The 16,639-nt window shown below is 32.0% G+C and overlaps 1 long non-coding RNA gene across 1 annotated transcript; it reads right to left on the bottom strand.

Annotated features, from left to right (window-relative positions):
- Positions 1–688: 688 nt before the first annotated feature.
- Positions 689–2,391, bottom strand: LOC128292988 (uncharacterized). Its single transcript, XR_008282998.1, has 2 exons — positions 2,249–2,391; positions 689–1,043 (listed from the first exon to the last, which is right to left on the bottom strand). It is a non-coding gene; the product is annotated as an uncharacterized LOC128292988 (long non-coding RNA).
- Positions 2,392–16,639: the final 14,248 nt, after the last annotated feature.

Below are 16,639 nucleotides of genomic sequence, written 5' to 3' on the forward strand. Positions count from 1 at the left end.
GTTATATAATTTGAAGATAAAGGTTTTTTCACATATAAAGATTTTCAATTTTATGAAGATTTTTTCCCGTACTTGGATATTGACACTTCTAATGTTGAACCTATACATAACTTAGATGCAAATATTTCTGTGGAAATTTTTTGTTTTGTGGATGAAGGTGGGGCACTAGAGGGAATGGCAGAGGGTAGTGGCGAGCCTCATTTGTAACACCCCTCGCCCGCATCCGACGCCGGGACGGGGTTCGAGGTGCTACCTAACTTTTACTAACACTTCCATACTAAACAGGGCCATGAAATCTCAAATAATTAAAAACTTTTCTTTTCACATGCAATTTGTCCCTTATGCGAGCTTACGAGGCCCAATACATGCATTCGGGGCGGTTCGGTACCCAATCAAGAACTCATGAAAAACTTAGAAAAATCTCTTGCGTTAAGGCTTCACATGCCCATGTGCTCAGGCCATGTGGCCAGAAATAGTCTAATTATCAAGCCTTTTGTCACTCTCACACCACATGCATAGATACATACTTATCCAATAACATACAACGTGGCATAAATGAGCTCTTAAACATCTACAAACATGATATGCTCAAGTTATTTTCTTATGTAATAAATATTATAGAATTTTCCCATATCATTACCACATACTAGACATAACTATCATTACATCACAAACCATTCATGAAGCATTATTAACTATTTACCAATCACTTAATCCTGCATTAGTTACTAGCTCATCAATGAATCTCAATTCAATCTCTAGGCATACATGTTGTAAGCCACATCACAAGAAATAATAACATAAATGCATAAGAATAATCATATGGGCCCATAACGTCATTAGCCGACATAGGCCAATTTACATGACTAATACTACCTTAATAACAAGCCAATGCCTTTGGCTAAATCATAATATTACATACTCACATTAAAACCCTATACATGCCATAGACTCGAATCACTTGAGTTTACTTACTCCGATAACGTTAACTCGATAGGGTGATAATATCTCTGACGGCCTCCAACCCGAGCTAACCTGGAACTCTAGAAAACATGGGAAAGTAGGGGGTAAGCTTTCGCTTAGTAAGTTCATATGAAAACAATAAGCAACTCATTAACTTGTTTTATCAATGTTTACAACATATTTTCAAGTTCACTACAAGCTGTCTTTCTGAGAAACGGTCACTAAATTATTTATATCTGGAGCTACGAAACTCCGAATTAAGTTCCGTTAATTTTACCTGAAACTATACTTATTTTATTTTTTGTCATAAAATTTCCAGAATTTTTGGTTAAGCCAAATAGTACAGTTTATTAGTTAAAGTCTCCCCTGTTTTAGGGTATGACCACTCTGACCCTGTACACTACAAACCGTATTTCTCCCTGTAAAAATTCCAACGACCATGCCGTTTATTCTCCATAAAATAGACTCAATAAGGAATCCATTCATGTAAGGTATAACTCTTAATAATTTTTTTACAGTTTTTGGTGAATTTCTAAATTTAGAACAGGGGATCTCGAATTCATTCAGACCCTGTTTCACAAGAATTCAAATATCAAACAATATGGAATTCTTTTTCTTCCTCTGTTTCTTTCATGTGAAAATAGACTCATAAAGCTTTAATCCCATATTTTATTCTGCCTCTAACTCATTTTCCACTATTTTTAGTGTATTTTCAAAGTTACACTACTGTAGTAACTCAAATCTGTCAAGGCTAAATTACTCATTCATGATCATTGTTCATAATATTAATACAACACCATTTTATCCATCATGGTAAGAATACATATTATGCATCATAGATCATCACATATCAAGGCATTCTCATAGGATTAGTATACATACTTGCACAACTCGTAACATAACTCGAGTGCATACTCACCAATGACTTACCTCATTGAGACCATCATTAACTCTTTCCTTGGATTGCCCGTTGAACACTTGGAATACTAATTAGATACTGGAAAAGCCTTTGCACATAAGTGCTTCAATTGTAGCTAAAGCTACCTCATATCTCATGACATTTCAATGCTCACTCTCGAGCTAGTCATCTAGACTCATAATTCCTAGTGACATGTCACTCGTATCCTATTCTATTCCTAAGGTTCAAACGGGATTTTTCCTCGTCTATTAAGGCTTTGTCTTATCATATTTCTATTAATTACATACACATTAGTATCTGTACAATTCATGTAATGATAACATTTAAATACATGTATAGCATGGTATTGTTTACATACGAACTTACCTCGATACCACAAATGTGAAAAGGACATACTCGTCCATAAATCGATTTCTTTACATTCTAGGTCCAAGTCTCAATTTTCATCATCTATAACATCACATTTAGCCTACCAATCAGTCACAATATTCATATGGGTCTAAAAATCATATTTTACAAATTTTCATTTTGACCCTAAACTTTTGCATATTTGCACTTTTGCCCCAATGCTCGTAAATTAATTTTTATTCAATTTCTATAAGGTTTAAGACATGCTGAACATTTTTCTCTTCTATGGCAACTCCAAATTTTCACTAATTCACACACTTATGACCAATTTGTAACTTTCACAATTTAACCCTTTTGACATTTTTACCGAAATTCATTGAATAAAACTCATATTTAACACATCAAACATTCATTATCCACTATAAATCATCAAAGCACAACCATATCATGAATGGGTAAATTTTAAACTCTAATTTCTCTTCAATCAATTGGTAGAAATAGAAAATTTAAGCTTCGGGGATCTCAAAAATCGAAAATCATTAAAAGCGGGACAAAAACCATACCTATATAAGTCATAAAAGCTTGGCGAATGGAGCTCATCCATGGCTGCTATTTTCTGTTCTTTCCACGGTTGAAGAAGAAAAATGAAAAAAAGATAGCTTTTATCATTTGTCTTATTAGGTTATTTTAATTAATTTACAAAATTACCCTTTTATTTCAACCAAATTTCAAAAATACCAAACAAATATCCATTCACTAACTTATTAAAGGAATAATTGTCACATAAGGACTTTCAATTTAAAACTCATAACAATTAGGCACCTCATATATAAAGAACTCAACTTTTGCACTTTTTACAATTTAGTCCTTTTGACTAAATTGAGTGCTCAAACGTCAAAATTTTCGAATAAAATTTTTACGAAATATTTTCATAAATTTATAGACTATAAAAATATAATAAAAATAAATTTTTTTTTTTTCGTCGGGTTTGTGGTCCCGAAACCACTGTTCCGACTAGACCCAAAATCGGGCTATTACATTTCTTCCCCCCTTTAGGGATTTTCGTCCCCGAAAATCTTACCAAAAAAGTTGTTCTCTACTTTCACGAGTCACTTATATCTTTTTCTCACAACTTACAAAACAATTCCACACAAGCTCATACTCAAGATTTCCTATAGCTTTTCCATAGTTGAGGTATAAGCCTCGGAGCTCAATTTGAAACACTGGAGACTGACATTCTTGGAACTATAAACTTAGAAACATACAACTCAGTCACATCGGTTGAATAATATATCTGTACATACTAAAATAATCATGCAGACTTCCATCATCAATCTTTCACAATTCAACTTGCATCTCTCCTTTTTCCTGGAAATGAGAGACATCCCGATACGAAATTCATAACAGTCCTTTATCATTTTCTTCCCACTGTCATAACTGACAATAATAATCTCGAATACATTTGATATTCGGCTTTACCCTATAGACAATTCGACATCCTTTGAACGAATAAACAAGATACTGCTGTGAACTCTGTACTCAATTCTCTGTATACCCAGAGTTTCTCGAGATCAAATCTTACTCAATTAATAGTAATAGAAACCGAAATCAAATCCTCCTGCAATTCCAAATTAAAAGTCGAATCATCTTGTACTTGTTTAATTTACCACTTATAGCCACATTTCTATACTCGATCATCAACTGTTTAGAAACTTTACTAACATGAATCAAATGATTCCAACTTCATAGATGTGGTCTTTTTATTAATCGGGATAACTATACTTATAACATCTCTCGAACAAGAGAAATCCAACTAATATGTTTCCATAACATACTTTCAAGAATAAAACCCATCATTTACATTATCGACTACTTACCAAAGAACACGTAATGGTATTCTCGAACCGGAGAATAAACTTAAATGCACATAACTCAGATTTACTTTTGCGAATAACCATTCTTTACCCCGAAATTTTAAAGAAATCTCGACAATTGAAATCCCCACACTTCTATGATCGAGCCGAAGCTTAATCATAACAAATTCTAATATCGCAAGTCAAAGATTACTCGTAAAGATAAACCAAGCTTGATAATTCTCAAAACAAGAACGATAGAAAAGCCAATATAAGAAATTCCAAGATTTAAAGATTATACCAGAAATCGAGAATATAATCCGAAGAAAATAATAAAGATGATCCAAAAATCCCTCAGAGAAAACCGAAGGAAACTACATGCAGTATGCTTTAGAATTTCTCATAATAGAGATAATATAATTCTCGCATAAATAAACCATAATCAATAGAACATCAGAATAATCTTACATAGATTTTTACTGTCAACTTCATTCCAATATATCAGAATAGAAATCTGAAGAGATGGGGAAATGTAGATCATAACTAACTGGACCAATAGAACTTTTCATCTAATATCACAGTCTCCAGCATCCTCACACAGTAGAATTCCCACTCGAAAGGGATAACTATACGTATTCCCCAGAATAGAGGAAAACATAGAATACTCAGAAGAGAAAGATAGCCATCACTTTTGTTTAATTGAATTCGTCATACTCAGACATCTGTGCAAGTCCGACATTATTCCTCTAACTAATTCTATCTTCGCTAATCTCATACTATTCCATTTTTTGTACTCTTCAGTTTCACTTTTGCAAGCTTATGCAACATATCTCTCGAGAATCTCATCATATAAATCTATTCTGGTAAGGGGCGAAGATTGTAAAGCCTCTAAACTTTTGACTCTCAAGCAAATACATATTCAACAACAGCATAGCTTTACGCATATTGATTCAAACATTTCAAATTTCCAACTTGTTATAAACACATTTTCACATATATCAGTAATACATGTAACTTTATTTCATGCGAATATTAGCTAAACATAAGTGAATTTATCATAACTCAAACTTTTATTTCTTTTTCTCGAATTACCCTTAATGTTTTATCAAATTCCCATATTTAGTCTTAATCACTTACCAATATTTATCAAATTGGAGAACGTCTTATGGTTTTGAGTACATCGCTTACTTGATGCCATAGTTCAACTATGGTCTTGTACTAGCTCTCATCCATCTGTGTCGATGCCGTGTCCCAGATGTGTCTTACAACGACACATGTAACCGTGCTGACGCATGTCCCATACATGTCTTACACTAGCACATCTCGTAACCGATGCATGTCCCAGACATGTCTGACACTGGCTATCATCTCGAGGCCGATGCATGTCCCAGACATGTCTTACACTAGCTCTCATACTGTGGCTGATGCATGTCCCAGACATGTCTTACACTAGCCCTCATCTCAATGCCGATGTCATGTCTCATACATGGTCTTACACTGGCACACAAATCTCATGTATTGCCATGGTCCAACCATAGTCTTTTCCGTCAATTCATTAGTGAACGATCGTACTCATTCCCTGCGTTCCACCCAATTTGATCTTTCATTACAACTTTCATGCTATTGTGACATTTATGATTCTGTAACTGAGATTATAAAGCATAACATTATTGCATATTGACTTCATCAATCTAGACATAAATGCCAACCTCATGTATATACTGATTATTAATCATGCAATAAAAGCATTCATACATACATTCTGTCATTTCAAGAAAATTTCTTTCTTTTCCTAAACACTTGGCCAAATCAAGTTGGACATTTAACATCGTATGAATACTAACATGCATAAAAGCATTTTCACAACTTAACGTGTTTTACTCCACTATTTCACATTCTTTAACTCAAGAGTATCACATAGTGAATACTAGTTCATATGAAAATCATGAATATCTTTTCATACCTTTCCCATTTTCAGCATGTCACAAGCATGATTCAAAAATCTCAACTTTACTCTTATCTCTATCAAGATTTGCTCGGTTCAAACTCAATCCTGTCTTAATCAACAGTTTTGTTAGGGCCGAGAGATATCACACTATCACGAGTAATACTATGGCATGTATAGCTAGACTCTCTTACGCTAGGTTAGTCCGAGAACCGACTAAACCATGCTCTGATACCACTAAATGTAACACCCCTCGCCCGCATCCGACACCGGGACGGGGTTCGAGGTGCTACCTGACTTTTACTAACACTTCCATACTAAACAGGGCCATGAAATCTCAAATAATTAAAAACTTTTCTTTTCACATGCAATTTGTCCCTTAGGCGAACTTACGAGGCCCAATCATGCATTCAGGGCGGTTCGGGACCCAATCGAGAACTCATGAAAAACTTAGAAAAATCTCTTGCGTTAAGGCTTCACACGCCCATGTGCTCGGGCCGTGTGGCCAGAAATAGTCTAATTATCAAGCCTTTTGTCACTCTCACACCACATGCATAGATACATACTTATCCAATAACATACAACGTGGCATAAATGAGCTCTTAAACATCTACAAACATGATATGCTCAAGTTATTTTCTTATGTAATAAATATTATAGAATTTGCCCATATCATTACCACATACTAGACATAACTATCATTACATCACAAACCATTCATGAAGCATTATTAACTATTTACCAATCACTTAATCCTGTATTAGTTACTAGCTCATCAATGAATCTCAATTCAATCTCTAGGCATACATGTTGTAAGCCACATCACAAGAAATAATAACATAAATGCATAAGAATAATCATATGGGCCCATAACGTCATTAGCCGACATAGGCCAATTTACATGACTAATACTACCTTAATAACAAGCCAATGCCTTTGGCTAAATCATAATATTGCATACTCACATTAAAACCCTATACATGCCATAGACTCGAATCACTTGAGTTTACTTACTCCAATAACGTTAACTCGATAGGGTGATAATATCTCTGACGGCCTCCAACCCGAGCTAACTTGGAACTCTAGAAAACATGGGAAAGAAGGGGGTAAGCTTTCGCTTAGTAAGTTCATATGAAAACAATAAGCAACTCATTAACTTGTTTTATCAATGTTTACAACATATTTTCAAGTTCACTACAAGTCGTCTTTCCGAGCAATGGTCACTAAATTATTTATATCTGAGCTACTGAAACTCGAATTAAGTTCTGTTAATTTTCCTGAAACTAGACTTATTTTTTTTTTCCATAAAATTTCCAGAATTTTGGTTAAGCCAAATAGTACAGTCTATTAGTTAAAATCTCCCTGTTTCAGGGTATGACCACTCGACCCTGTACACTACAAACCGAATTTCTCCTGTACAAAATTCCAACGACCATGCCATTTATTCCCCATAAAATAGACTCAATAAGGAATCCATTAATGTAAGGTATAACTCTTAATAATTTTTTTACAATTTTTGGTGAATTTCTAAATTTAGAACAGGGGATCTCGAATTCATTCAGACCCTGTTTCACAAGAATTCAAATATCAAACAATATGGAATTCTTTTTCTTCCTCTGTTTCTTTCATGTCAAAATAGACTCATTAAGCTTTAATCCCATATTTTATTCTGCCTCTAACTCATTTTCCACTATTTTTAGTGTATTTTCAAAGTTACACTACTGCAGTAACTCAAATCTGTCAAGGCTAAATTACTCATTCATGATCATTGTTCATAATATTAATACAACACCATTTTATCCATCATGGTAAGAATACATATTATGCATCATAGATCATCACATATCAAGGCATTCTCATAGGATTAGTATACATACTTGCACAACTCGTAACATAACTCGAGTGCATACTCACCAATGACTTACCTCATTGAGACCATCATTAACTCTTTCCTTGGATTGCCCGTTGAACACTTGGAATACTAATTAGATACTCGGAAAAGCCTTTGCACATAAGTGCTTCAATTGTAGCTAAAGCTACCTCATATCTCATGACATTTCAATGCTCACTCTCGAGCTAGTCATCTAGACTCATAATTCCTAGTGACATGTCACTCGTATCCTATTCTATTCCTAAGGTTCAAGCGGGATTTTTCCTCGTCTATTAAGGCTTTGTCTTGTCATATTTCTATTAATTACATACACATTAATATCTGTACAATTCATGTAATGATAACATTTAAATACATGTATAGCATGGTATTGTTTACATACTGAACTTACCTCGATACCACAAATGTGAAAAGGACATACTCGTCCATAAATCGATTTCTTTCCGTTCTAGGTCCAAGTCTCAATTTTCATCATCTATAACATCACATTTAGCCTACCAATCAGTCACAATATTCATATGGGTCTAAAATCATATTTTACAAATTTTCATTTTGACCCTAAACTTTTGCATATTTGCACTTTTGCCCCAATGCTCGTAAATTAATTTTATTCAATTTCTATAAGGTTTAAGACATGCTGAACATTTTTCTCTTCTATGGCAACTCCAAATTTTCATTAATTCACACACTTATGACCAATTTGTAACTTTCACAATTTAACCCTTTTGACATTTTTACCAAATTCATTGAATAAAACTCATATTTAACACATCAAACATTCATTATCCACTATAAATCATCAAAGCACAACCATATCATGAATGGGTAAATTTTAAACTCTAATTTCTCTTCAATCAATTGGTAGAAATAGAAAATTTAAGCTTCGGGATCTCAAAATACGAAAATCATTAAAAGCGGGACAAAAACCATACCTATATAAGCCATAAAAGCTTGGCGAATGGAGCTCATCCATGGCTGCTATTTTCTGTTCTTTCCACGGTTGAAGAAGAAAGAATGAAAAAAAAGATAGCTTTTATCATTTGTCTTATTAGGTTATTTTAATTAATTTACAAAATTACCCTTTTATTTCAACCAAATTTCAAAAATACCAAACAAATATCCATTCACTAACTTATTAAAGGAATAATTGTCACATAAGGACATTCAATTTAAAACTCATAACAATTAGGCACCTCATATATAAAGAACTCAACTTTTGCACTTTTTACAATTTAGTCCTTTTGACTAAATTGAGTGCTCAAACGTCAAAATTTTGAATAAAATTTTTACGAAATATTTTCATAAATTTATAGACTATAAAAATATAATAAAAATAAAATTTTTTTTTCGTCGGGTTTGTGGTCCCGAAACCACTGTTCCGACTAGACCCAAAATCGGGCTATTACATCATTCCTCTTCACCACCACAAATGTAGCCGTCTCTTGTCTCAATGGAGGATGTGCTGATAAAGGTGGCTGCCCAATCGGGTAATGGTTTGCAAGGCTCAACTTCTAGTTCGAATGCTTCTCTTGATTCCTCTATGGGCTCAGGTATGAGAACAAAAATCCCCTTATCCAAATTGAAGGATTTTTTTCACAGATACAATGATTAAGAAAAGTCCATCTGCCCTATCACCCACCTCCTCTCCTTCTTCAGGTACGCAATTTCCTATAGCACATTACATTAATTGTGACAAATTTACCATTAAAATAGAAATTTTTTTGTAATAGTAATGTAAGGGTGGGGCCACAGTTTTTTAAAAAAGGCTATGAAAGATGCAGAGTGGCATAGTGCTAAGTAAAAGGAGGTTCAAGATTTGGAGGCTAATGACACATGGACTATGGAGTCTCTTACTCCTGGAAAGAAAGTTCTAGGTAGCAAATGAGTGTACAAGATAAAATACAACTCCGATGGTACCATTGAGAGATTAAAGGCCCATTTAGTTGTTCTCGAAAATCATTAATAGCAGGAATAAATTATAGTGAGACTTTTGCTCTGATGGCAAAAATAGTGACTGTTTGAATGTTCTTGACAATCGTTGTACCAAAGAATTGAGAGCTTCATCAAATAGATGTTCACAATGCCTTTTTGCATGGTGGCCTTGATGAGTTGGTATATATGAAACTTTCACATGGGTTTAACACTTTGAATATGGGTACGATGTGTAGGCTTCGAAAATCTTTGTACGATTTGAAACAGACACCTTGCTATTGGTTTGCCAAGCTCGTTACGACTTTAAAAGGATATGGCTTCCTACAATCTTACTCTAATTATTCCCTTTTTACATATACTAAGTGTGTTGTGTAGATTAATGTGCTTGTGTATGTCAATGATTTAATCAATTCTAGTAACGATTTTGCTGCATTGAAGTTTTTTAAGGCCTATCTCAGTAATTGTTTTCATATGAAGAATCTTGGAGTATTGAAATATTTTTTGGGTATTAAGGTTGCTTATAGTGCTCAAGGTTTGTTATTGCATCAACATAAGTATGCACTTGATATTATTTTTGATACAGGATTATTGGGAGCCAAACTAGCTGGCTCTTCGATTGAACAAAACCACAGACTTTAACATGTTATAGAGGACTTGATTGCAAATCTTAAATTCTATTTGTGATTGATGGGTTGCCTTATATATTTGGCTGTTATGTGTCCAGATTTAACATACTTTGTGCATGCTTTATCTCAATTTATGTAACATCCTAAGCAAAAGCATTGTGATGTTGCAATTCGAGCAGTTCGTTATTTAAAAGGTGCTCTAGGCCAAGGTATCTTCCTCCATGCCGATAGTGAGTTGTCTTTACAAGGCTGGTGTGACTCAGATTGGGCCATATATCCCATCACTTGATGGTCTTTAATTGGTTGGCTTGTGTTTCTTGGGAAGTCGCCTATCTCCTAGAAAACTAAAAAGTGGCACATTGTCTCTCGATCCTCAGCTAAAGCAGAGTATCATTCTATGGCCTCTGTAACTTGTGAATTGAAATGGTTAAAGGCTCTACTACTGAGTCTTAGGGTACACCATCCTAAAGCTATTCTTTTGTTTAGTTATAGTTAGTCTACTCTGCAGATTGCTCGTAATCCTATTAATCATTGATGTACAAAGCATATTAATGTGGATTGTCATTTTATTCGGGATGCAATTTAGGAGGGTCTTATTTCTCCTTCATATGTCTCTACTGCAAATTAGCTAGTAGATGTATTTACAAAGGCTTTGGGAGAGAAACAATTTGATTATTGTCTTAGTAAGTTCGGTATTTACAATTTGCATACTCCAACTTGAGGGTGGTATTAAGGAAAGATATGAATATTATGAGATAATTTATTTTAGGAATAATTTAGATTATAGGAAGTAGAGGGTGACTAGGAGTAGTTTTCCTATTTTGATTCTAAGTGCCATATGACATGTATATATATTCTCTTATGTTGATGAATGATGATTGGGACTTTACCCTATTATTTTCAAAAAGACTAATGTGATTTCTTTTAAAACACTCATTTGAACTTGTCATGATAAAATAATTTTTTTGGTTGGAATATTATGCTTAAAAAATTTGACATCAACATTTTGATTGAAATAATTTACAATGTTAACTCTTTAAACTAACTAACGAGATTATCAAAGTAAATGGACCAAATTATGTCAAAATTAAAGTATATAGATTAAATCTCAAGTTTTAACATAGTATAGGGACTACAACTAAAATTTGACAGTTTTCTTATAATGTAAAAAAAAATAAAACGTAAGGCAAACCCAAAAGAAATGGGAGCCATGTGTTAATCTTCATAACTCTTAGAGCATTTAAATTATATATAATCATGTAACATTTTAATAAAAATTAAAGATATTAACTATTTAAATTAATTAATAACATTGTAAAAATATATAATGATTAAATATCAAATTTAAACATAGTAAAGATACCAAAACTGAAATTTAACCATTTTTTGTATAATGTAAAAGAAAAAAAATATCGATAGTGTAACCTTCTTTTTAGATATAGTTATATAGAATATAATATAGGAACCAAAATTATAAATTGATGATTATCATGTAATGTTAAAAAATGGTATGAAATTGAGGGCACTTGCCAACTCGAGAATATGTTGGACATATATAGATTTAAATTTTGAGCATATTTTAAGGGTTAAAACTGAAATTATATCATCGGATTAAAATCGAAAAAAAAAAAACCTCTTGATTGATTAGTTGGACAGGTGTTAAAAGATGAAGGGTTTAGACACTATTTTTTTGTAGTGTATAATTACCAAAAAAAGAAAAAGTTAGTAATTATATTGAAGATATATAAATGTCGGGAAACATGTAGGAGAAACCAACAAAATTTTAGCAACAATTTCTTATATCTTAGTTGATCTTGTTTTAACTTAAATCATTACTTATGAGTTAAAAAGTAGATTAGACTTGGAGGTCACTTTTTGTTACAAGAAATTCATAATAAAATTGTATGAATGAGCACAAAAACAGAAGAAATCAAGAAGAAAAAGAACAAATAAGAACAAAAGAAAGAAGAAATGAGAGAAAAGAATTGGAAATTAGGGATTTGAAAAAAAAAGTAATAATTACTATACCTTCTTTTTTCTAATTAGTGGGTGTTATTTATATGCTTATCATTTTCATACACATCAAAGAATCAATTACACTAATTACAACTAACTTAACGGTTAACAAAATTAGTTTTCCCTCTTTTTGCAACTCATCTCAACTAATTAAAACTGAATTAATTAACTCGTAACAATACTTTTGCTTTACTCAATTCTTATCTTCAAGGATTAAAAATAAATATTTTAATTACAAGAGTTAGGTGAAATAACAATGGTCTCTCTTACATGAATCAGTAGTTGAAGGTTCGGTCCTCGTCCTTCGTATAGAATAACTTTAAAACTTGTAATTAATGTCTACTCTTTTAATGGGCCGACCAAACACGAATGGTTAGTCATTGAACTCGCTCCCAATAGATACTTTAAGTTACAAAAAAAAGAAATAGATATTTTCCTTACAAATCATTAGGGATGAACTAAATTAGATGGAAATCAACTAAATTAACTGAACCGACTAAACTTAAATTTTTGGTTCAATTTGGTCAGCTACGAATTTAGTACGGTTGCAATAGTTGATTAAATCATGTGATGTTGATTAGATTTCGGTTTTGGATTTTCAAATTGTTTTAATCAATGAAATCGACTTTAATTTACATATTAAATATAACATATATATTAAGCTCAAATCCAACAATATTACCCAACCAATCTAAAATCCAAAATAGAGAGTTTACTTTTCCAAACCCAAACAAAATAAACATAAAACAACCCAACCCATTTAATACAAATTACAAAATATTAGACAATTGAAAAATAAAAATAAGAATTAAATCTAAACTAAGCCCTAAAAAACCCCTCATGCTTGCTTTCTCCATCAATTTCTCATAATTTCACCTGTAACATGTCGAATTTTTGGAAGTTCGATTTTGGATCAAAATTTTTTAAATCAAGGGGTTTTGAAAAGTTAAACCGAGATTTTTCCAAGAACAAAATAAGTAGTAGATTATGATCCATTAGTGAGCTATTAATCAATTATATGCGTTAATTAGTTACAATTTAGAATTTAAGGCTTATGGATTAGATTATAAATTAAACAAAATTGTTGGGATCAATGTGAGAAAACGAAGAAATAGGATTTTGAGGAGGTGAGGTCCTTCAATTGGTAATTTTCCCAAGCCCACTTCAGCAAATGACCCATTTTGAGAATCTATTTTCAAAAATTCCAAAAAAACCTCTCAAATTCTCTTCTCCAAATATTTCAACTTATCCATTTAGAATTGTAAGCTTATTTTTCTTAAAATCTTTTTTATTGGCCAAGATTTGAAGAATAAATTTCAACATTGTACTTATTCTTTCTTTTCGTCTTACACGTTAGATTGGTGGAGAAGAAGAAAGAGTTAGAGTTTTCTTTTTTATTTCTTCTTTCAATCTTCGAGTTTTCTAGTAAGGTAATGAAGTTTTTAAATTTGATTTATAATTTCTAAGTCTTGAAAACTTATTTTATTTTCTTACATTTTCTATCATTTTTGAATATTTTATTATGGAAGAGTGAAAAAGATTGATTTAGGGTTTTTTGATTTTTTTTTTAAAATTAGGTTTTTGTTAGATTTAAGTTTAGAGTCAAGTTAGATGAAAGTTTGGAGCTTGTTCTCTTAAATTGGAACGATTGAGAGCTTGAAGAGTTTGAGAGAGAGTGTGTGTGTGCTTACGAGCTGGTATTGTTAGTGTTTTCTAAGAGTTTAAGAGTTCTTAATTGTAAAAATTGAATGTCGACAATGGCAATAAATCAATCGCAAAACAATAAGAAAAGGAAAAAAAAAACAAATAAATTTTTACGTGGAAACCCTTTAGGGAAAAAACTACGAATAGAGGAGAAGAAAATTCACTAATATCGAATTTGAATGATGCAAGAGGAATTTCAACTACTTCTAGTTATAGGTTGAAAAACCTTATTCTAAACAATGTCAAATAGAACGAGATAAGTTCTATATGGATTCTACTTGTACAATCAATATCAAATAGATGAAGTGTACTTATATACGGATTCCACTTGTGTAGCCTCTACCGTACCGCGGGGGTTATGGTTAATGTTCGACCTTCGCCCCTACAGATACCCCTATTTTGCCACTGTATTTTATTTTTAAAAATTTTTTAACAGGAATTTAGGTCACACAACTCTAACAATCTTTACATTGACACGAATTCTAAACAACCAATTTCTTCACCACGAACTCTCAAAGAACAAGTTCTCCACCTCTTCCACGAAACCCCTTAAGGGGTATTCTTCAACAATGAACACCAATCAAATCCAAGGAATACTCAAACTTGACTATAGGAAGTGACTTAGTAATCATATCTGCAGGATTATCATGAGTACTAACTTTACTCACAACAATATCACCACAAGCAATAATATCACGCACAAAATGATACTGAACATTGTAAACTCAAAATTGTATAGGTTTTTTCTAGCAGTTTTACCACCTTTTTACTTAAAAATAATACTAATCCCGAGTATTTGTTAATTAATTAGGTGATTTTTGTCTGTATTTTGATAATGGGCACAAATTTATAAAAAAATGAAAATATGAGCTTAATTGTATTATTTTGGTGCATAAATTATATTATTTCATGTTATTAATTAATGTGTTATATTTTATTATGCAAGAACCATGAAGTTGATTTGATAAAGAGCTTATTATAATGTTGCATGAACATGAGCTATTATCTTCCTATGTTGGACGACAAAACTATGTTAAATTGGTCATCAAGATGTTACTTTGACCCAGAATAAAGATGATACATGATGGACAAGTTTAACAAGTTCAGTGGGTCATGAAACTGTCCAACCCAAGAGAAGTGTAACAGTTAAGTCAAATTGGAACAGTGGTTTTGGGACCACAAATCCGAAGTCAACATATTTATTTTATTATTTTATTTTACAGCATGATAGAATTATTATGTGAATGTTTCGTAAAAAAAATTACTGTTTGAATGCTTAATTCAGTAAAAAGGACTAAATCGCGTAAAGCATAAAACTTGTGTACTATTAGTTTACTTTATTAATTATAAGTACTTATGATATAATTAAACCATTATTATTGGTAATGGACATTTATGGGCTTATAATATGTAATTTAAATGTTTTAAAACAAAGGTTGTTAAAGTAATTTAATGAATTAATAAGTAAAATAATAAAAATAATAAGGTTGTCATCTTTACTAAGCCATTTCTACCAAAACTTTAGAAGAAGAAAAACCAGGGATGCATGTGTATTTGGCCAAACATTCTAGTTCATTAGGTGAGTAATTTTTGATCCGTTTTTAATGATTTCTACATTTTTGAGATTGTTGCTTCATATTCTAGCTAGCCTATGCCTTAATTCATGATTTTGAAATGTGTCATTGTTGAATACTTGAGTTCTTTGACGTTTAATGATAGATTATGGAAGCTTGATGATAGTTAAACTAGTTTTTTAAAGTAATTTTTGACAAAAATGTCAAATAAGGATTAAATTGAGAAAATGTAAAATTATGTGGTTAAAAGTGTGAAATAATGAAAGATATAGGCTGCTAGTAATATATAGTAAATTCAGATAGTATGGGTTATGGCCTAATTGTGTAATTTTGCATTTTTATGTGTTAAGGACTAAATTGCAAAGTAGTCAAAAGTCTAGGAGTAAAATTATAATTTAGCAAAAATAAATGTTTTAGGCTAAATTGAATTGAATGAAAGTTTGAATGAGCTAATTTGATATAATATAGATCTAGATAAGCAAATACCGAAAATAGATCGAGGAAAACGGAAAGTGTACGAATAGCTGATAGTTTTATCTGAGGATATGACGTAAGTTCGTATAATTAGAATCAAACTTTTATACACTTGTAATTACTAAATTGCAAAGTAGTCAAAAGTCTAGGAGTAAAATTATAATTTAGCAAAAATAAATGTTTTAGGCTAAATTGAATTGAATGAAAGTTTGAATGAGCTAATTTGATATAATATAGATCTAGATAAGCAAATACCGAAAATAGATCGAGGAAAACGGAAAGTGTACGAATAGCTGATAGTTTTATCTGAGGATACGACGTAAGTTCGTATAATTAGAATCAAACTTTTATACACTTGTAATTATTGAAATGAATGTGTATAGCTGATATACTT

The sequence above is a fragment of the Gossypium arboreum genome, chromosome 1 (genome assembly GCF_025698485.1).
Source record: "Gossypium arboreum isolate Shixiya-1 chromosome 1, ASM2569848v2, whole genome shotgun sequence".
In the NCBI taxonomy this organism is placed as follows: domain Eukaryota; kingdom Viridiplantae; phylum Streptophyta; class Magnoliopsida; order Malvales; family Malvaceae; genus Gossypium; species Gossypium arboreum.